Genomic DNA, 6,839 nt, shown 5'->3' with positions numbered 1-6,839 from the left:
TTTCATGCTGTATAACAAGCTGTCTTACAAGCTGAGCTATCTTACCAGCTCCATAGTGTTTATTTTAAAAGATGAGTGTGTAACTTTCCTTTTTTTCCTTTTAAAAATCCAAAGAACCACGTTCCTCAGGAAAAGCTCTGGACCAGTTCTCCTGGTAACTTAAGTCTTTTTAAAGGCAGAGTCTATGTAGACCAAGCTGGCCTCAACCTCAGAGATCCACCTCCCTCTGCCTGTTAACTGCCTGGGTTGAAGGCGTGAGCGAGTATGTTTTTAAAGATTGTCGCTGTTCCTTCTTTTTTTTTTTTTTTAACTTTTCTATTTTTCGGAGCTGGGGACCGAACCCAGGGCCTTGCGCTTGCTAGGCAAGCCCTCTACCACTGAGCTAAATCCCCAACCCCGTCGCTGTTCCTTCTTAACTCAAATTCACCGTTGCGTCCCATTTGGTAGGGCAGGAAAGCCATTTGTTCACCACGAAGCTTCTGCTGATGTCAGGACACACACACACACACACACACACACACACACACACACACAGCAGCTTTAGTCATTTGTGGTCAGCTGGGAAAATGGGAAAACACGACGGTTGGATCTGAGTTGAACTGAAGAGTTGGTGGACACATGGTACAAACCCTGAGCAGTAGCTGAAGGAAAGGTACGAGTTTGGCAGTAGATTGGCAAATGAGATGCAGAGATAAAGCAGAAGGGCTGCCCTGAGACCTGCAGCATGGTGCGTGGAGCCCTCAGGAGGTAGAAAGGTAGAAAGGGCTGCTTTTGGAGTACTAGTGTGTAGATTACTGTCTGTCAGCAGGAGGGCGGGCTGAGAGTTTGAGAGTCCGGAGGGATAGGAGGAAAGAAGGAAGATGGAGGAAGAGAAGATGACCCAGAGCTGTGTGGCTTTAAATAGCCACAGGTAGCTATGAATATCATATAAGGGATGGATTATTACAGGACAATTTGTCCAATCAAGGTGGGCAGCTTATATCATATTAATTGGCTCTGAGTTCTTTGTTTGGGCATTTTGCGGGTTGAGAATTTACTGATATAAATCTGACTGATAAATTACAAGCCTCTAGAGTTTTGATTTTACTGGGTTACAGGGATTTGTGACAGTTAACTGTGAGATGCTACAGTCAGAGAGACACAGATTCTGCTAAGTAGATGACTCCTGTACATATGTGTGTATGGGGCTAGCTGTGAAGGCAGTGAAACTGCTGCCAGGGCCAGAGAGTAGTTGGCACTACTGTGGGATGGTGCATCCATTTTTTTTAAAAATTATTTAATGCAACACTAGTGAGTCATCCAGTAGGAAATGCTGGGGTCTGGGGAGCTGGGAGTGGAGGAAAGCCACAAGCTCACAGAGTCCCAGATCCCCCACCTCTTTGGAGAATAACACTGATATCAGTGACTCAGACATAATAGATTCTTGGGGTTCAGCACCCAAGCTCCTCTAGTAAGCATGGGTGCAAAAGGTGTGAATGGAGAGTGAAGGAAGACTTTTTCATAAGCCTGTCACAGATGAGGAGGAAGCTAAGCTTTGGGAAGTGCAAGGCCTTCAGTGGCAGACCAAGTGGAGTCAATGAAGTAAGGTCTGAGTAGAAGGGCTCTGGGTGTGCGCTCCAGGCTGGCTGCACACTTCTTTCTGAGGAAATGCTCACTTCCACTTTGACCATTCCCTGACCCAGGTCACAGCTGATGTGCCAGAGTGTCACGGGTGAAGTGGTCACTTTTGCTTTTCTTTCCACACAACTGTGCTATGCAAGATACCCTTTCTCTGGTCATACAGGAGTCCCCTGTGGGGCTTGAGCCCTGACTTAAAAAGAAAGGATGAGGGCTACTTCCGTGGAAGGGAGCAAAGAGCAGAGGTCATTCCTGCTGGAAGATATCTGCTAGCAAGCATGTGATGTTTAACATTAAGAGCTGCTCATCAAGTCAGCACTGACTCCAGCAGAGTGCTGTCGAGGCTACTCCAGTATGCCCTGGTCAAGACTAGCCTTGGCAAGGGAGCAGCCTGGGCTGTTGCTAGGTGGATAGCAGCACACAGGGAGGATTTTCTTAGTGGTGTATGTAATCACTGAGGTCTTGCTGACCCAATAGGCATACTCCTCCATTGCTAGACTCAGTCACACAAAGTGTGCAAGAACAGGGCATTCTTCATGGAAAATTCCTGCCTCGGTCTTTTAGAGCTCCAGTTCCTAGAGGGGCAGATGAGTCCAGCGACTTACACTCAGTGTAAAGCCGGTCTCTGTCACGTCTTTGCTCCCAAAGGTTTCTGGGATTCCTCCTGTACTTTCTTCTCCTATCTTTATTCTCAACACAGGGCTTCTCCGTGTAGTCCTGGCTGTTCTGGAACTTGCTCTGTAGATCAGGTTGGCCTCAAATTTATAGAGATCCACTTGCCTCTGCCTTCCAAGTACAGGGATTAAAGTTGCATGCCACCACTGCCCAGCCTCTCTAAAATTTTCTTAATTAATTTATTTTTCAAGACAGAGTCTCACTATGTAGTCCTGGATATGCTGGAACTCAGTAATGTAGAACAGGCTGTCCTTGAACACACAGAGCTCCACCAACCTCTGCTTCCACGTGCTGGGATTGATGTGTGTGCCACTATGCCCAGCTAAAACCTGTTTTATTTTCTGTGCATGGGTGTTTGCCTGCATGTATGTCTGTGCATCATTTGCCTGACTGGTGCCCACGGAAGTCAGAGGAGGACACTGGATCCCCTGCGGTGCCCACAGAAGTCAGAGGACACTGGATCCCCTGCGGTGTCCACAGAAGTCAGAGGACACTGGATCCCCTGCGGTGCCCACGGAAGTCAGAGGAGGACACTGGATCCCCTGCGGTGCCCATGGAAGTCAGAGGAGGACACTGGATCCCCTGCGGTGTCCACAGAAGTCAGAGGACACTGGATCCCCTGCGGTGCCCACAGAAGTCAGAGGAGGACACTGGAACCCCTGCGGTGCCCATGAAGTCAGAGGAGGACACCGGATCGCCTGGATCTGGATGACTGTGAGCCATCACATGGGTCTTGGGAAAAGATCCCAGGTTTGCTGTAAGAACAAGTGCTCCTAATGACTGAGATGTCTCTCTTGCCCATGTTTCTTTGGACACAAACACCATGGACACGTGGCATACACTGGGTTTCCTTTTCACACCACTCTGTCGAACTTAAATTCTGCTGGCGGCTCCAACTGACCTTTCCTTTCTATTCCTAAATTCTCGGCATGGCTTGGGTCTGGTTAAGTCCCCCCTTTTCCAAGCAGCAGGAAGCACTTATCTCTGAATGTGCCTCTGTGGGACACACCGGGGGACCTGCTGAAGCCTCTGAAGAGTGGAGGTGATGTCTGCCTCCCAATCTTTGCCCTCTTGTGCTAAGAAGCTACTTGTGATGCTGGAGATGGTGGGGAAAACCCACCAGCCGTGCCACCTGAAGTGAAGGGCAGCCACAGGCCTGGGTCCTAGCCAGTGGGGATTAGTGAAAATGGTAGTGTGCAACGAGGCTGCTTGCTTTCTGAGCTTCCTCCTATTCCGGGTTGGTAGCAGCAGCGGCCCAGTTCCTTCCCACTGTGGGGATGAGGATTACGCCCTCAGGATGCCAGCATCAGAGAATGCAAGGACAGGCACAGTGTTGCACTTCTTCAAGCTGAAAGGAGAGACCCATGTGCTGTGGCATGTGTGTGCCCACACTTAACACACATAAATACATCTGAAGAAAATTTAAAAATTATTCTGGACAGAAACTAGAGAGGCCAGACTGGCCTCAGCTCAGGCCCACAGTAGCTCCTCTGTCCTGGTGTCCTTTCCTGTAGAGAAATTCAGTGAGACCCAAGCTGTCTGTCCTAGGGCACATAGCTGGGTGGGTGGCTGGGATGACCACACTTGATAGAAAAGAGGAAAAGGAACTGGAAGACGTCAGCCAACAGCAGGGCTAGGAACAACCCAGGAGAGCCCCAGCTTAATAAGGCTGCTCTGCCCAAGACAAAGGGACCGACATCTCCGGGAATCAAGAGTGTTTATTACCTGATGATTCCTAGTGTGGTGCCAGGGATGCTGCTCTGCTCTCATTATTCCCCACGCCTGAGGTGGCTGATATTGGTGGGAGATGAGGGTGGACTGGAGAGGGGAGGGATATTTACAGGACGGGGAGGGGAAGAGGCCGGCCTGGGGACGGTGAGACAACCATTTCCTCAAGAGCTCCGAGAACGTTGTGCTTTGTTTTAGTTGGCACCGAGTTACCTGGAATGACTCTTATGTTTGTCTTCTTTAGAAAAAGACATTTGAAGCAAAGAATAATCTGGCCCAATTTCCAGGCTGAGGACTTCATTAAATCAACTCAAATATCACACTATTTAATTCCCCAATAAAACACTGGAAAAGGACTACAGTGCTAACACATTTACATACAAAATCTCCACCTAATAGGTAATAGAAGCCTATGTGCCATTTCTAAAACAGTTATAAGATATATACAATTTTGGGTATATTAACAAAACAGAATATTACAAAATATTAAAGGCAATTCTCCTGTCTGTGGGCCTTGTCCCCTGTCACTTGAAGTTGGCATAATCTGAGAAGGCATCGATGTACTCCTGTACCACCTTGTAGCAGAATTCATACTGTTCCTGGAAAACAGGCAGAGGCAGGGAAAACCAGAGTTACCAAAGGGATTGCTGGAGCCCCCACCCCCTTTTTAAACAGATGTACTGCTATATATCCTTGGCTGAGCTGGAACCCCTATGTAGACCAGGCTGCCTTAGAACTCAGAGATCTGCCTCCTGAGTGCTGGGGATAAAGGTGTGCACCACCACACTGGCTTGGCAGACACAGTTTTTAAAGTGGAAAACGGAAAAAAAAAAAAAAGAACTCTATGGACTATGGTAGATCTTCTACAGGCAGAGCTGAGCAGCCCTGTGAGGGCAGCCTGAGGTCCTGCAGGTCAGGTGTGAGTGCGCCAGGTTGAACATGTGGCATCCTGACAGGCTACGAGGCTGAGATGAATCCTAACATCCAAAGCTTTATCCTCTCAAATCTCCGAAAACTCACATTTCCCCTCAAACCTTTCTAGCTTACAGGACTCAGGAGAACCTTTGCAGATATAGACTGTCGAGAGTCGACTTCTGAACAGGAAAGCCAAGCAAAACAAAGGTGGGCACTTCTGTTCACTCCTTACCAGAACCCAAAGTACAGTCCGGTATACCCTGTGTTATCCAGGCATTCCCTTTGCACATATGTGCTTGCGTGCATGTGTGTGATGTATGTAGCTGATATTTGGATATGGGTATATACCTGTAGGACTGAGCATCAAGGAGGGATTCTTCTTCAACTGCTCTCTATCTATTCCCTTGAGAGGGTTTCTCACCGAACCAGAAGATGGTTGTTTCAGCTAGGCTGGGTGGTCAGTGAGCTCCTGGGATCTGCCTGTGTCTGCCCTCAATGTTGGGGTTACAGGCACATACAGCCCACCCAGTTTTGTATGTAGGTGTTGGGAGACTGACCTCAAGTTTGCAGGCTTTCAGAGCAAGTGCTGACACCCACTGAACTATCTCCCCAGCCCCCGGGGACTTCTGTCTAATCTCATCTATTTCTTCTGGTCCTCGGCTGTGTTCCCACTCTGGCCCTGCTTCCTAAGACACTTCCTGCCTTCTGAGTGGGGAGCTCCCTGCAGCCTGTTCCCGACAGGGAAGAGCGATGGATGTACTGACACAAGGACATGGGCATACCAGTGTCTGGACCATGTGTGGCCTCTGCAGCCGCAGGCTCTTGACCGTTTGGAAGACATCCAAAATTCCTTCTGCTTTCACGCGCTCCAGGACTGTGCTCAAGGCACAAAAGGTCCCTGTCCGTCCTGCCCCGGCACTGAAACAGAGCAGACCCAGTTACCACCCCTGCTGTCTGTAGCTGTCTATCCCGAGAGGGGAGTTTGTTGAGGAAGGCAAGCTGAGGCTGGCTCTGGGAAGGGATCAGTGGAACAGGAGACCTGTGCTCCCCTCTGCCCTCCTAGCCTAGCCCTTTGTGAGAGAGAAGCTCTGGAGAGGTGATGGAATTCTGCTGCCCTTCCTGTGTGCACTGAGAATGTGCTTGTGGGACTATGGTGACAGCTTTTACACACCCTGCCAGTTTGACTCCTTGCCGCCTACACACAATGACTAGTTGTCTTCACCAGTTTGGACTCAAACTTTCTGTGCTGGTGTTTTGCTGATTCCTTTCCATTCTTTCTAAGGAATCCAAACTTCCATCTTGACATGCTCCAGTATTACCAGTTGATTCCCATAGGAGACACTGAGTGCCTGCTCTACGGCAGCAGGGGCTGTGAACTCAGCAGATAAGGTATGCAAAAAGAAAAAGGAAAAGAAAAAGAGGAGCAGAGCCCCACGCGGGCTGCTCAGGGAAGGCTCTGTGAGGGGATGTTGCATGCAGGCTGCTATATGAAAACGATTCTCTGAGGGGTGAGGATGATGAAGCAAGTGCCTGGATTTGGCACGCAAGGAACAGGAGAGTCCAGTCTTACTGATTCCTTTTGTAAAAATCTCTGTGTGTGTGTGTGTGTGTGTGTGTGTGTGTGTGTGTGTGTGTGCACCCACGCCCGTGCGGGCAGGCTGTAGGGTGTGGGGGCATGCTTAAGCCATATGGAGGTTAGTAGACAACCTTTGGAAATTGGTTGTTGAGGCGGATTTCTTTTCATTTTTGCAACTGCATAGTTAACACCATGCTAGCTAGCCTGAGCTTCTGGCCACTTCTCCTGTCTCAGCCTTCCATCTTCACTCCGGAGTGCTGGGATTACAGTGCTGGGGTTACAGTGCTGGGGTTACAGTGTTGGGGTTATAATGCTGGGATTACAGTGC

The 6,839-nt window shown here is 49.1% G+C and overlaps 1 long non-coding RNA gene across 1 annotated transcript; it reads right to left on the bottom strand.

The window, feature by feature from the left end:
* Positions 1–3,992: 3,992 nt before the first annotated feature.
* On the bottom strand, positions 3,993–5,893 carry LOC116901968. The gene is made up of 2 exons (XR_004388032.1): positions 5,718–5,893; positions 3,993–4,619 (listed from the first exon to the last, which is right to left on the bottom strand). It is a non-coding gene; the product is annotated as an uncharacterized LOC116901968 (long non-coding RNA).
* Positions 5,894–6,839: the final 946 nt, after the last annotated feature.

This window comes from Rattus rattus, chromosome 5, assembly GCF_011064425.1.
Source record: "Rattus rattus isolate New Zealand chromosome 5, Rrattus_CSIRO_v1, whole genome shotgun sequence".
NCBI lineage: Eukaryota > Metazoa > Chordata > Mammalia > Rodentia > Muridae > Rattus > Rattus rattus.
This window is presented reverse-complemented; position numbering and strand designations above follow the sequence as displayed.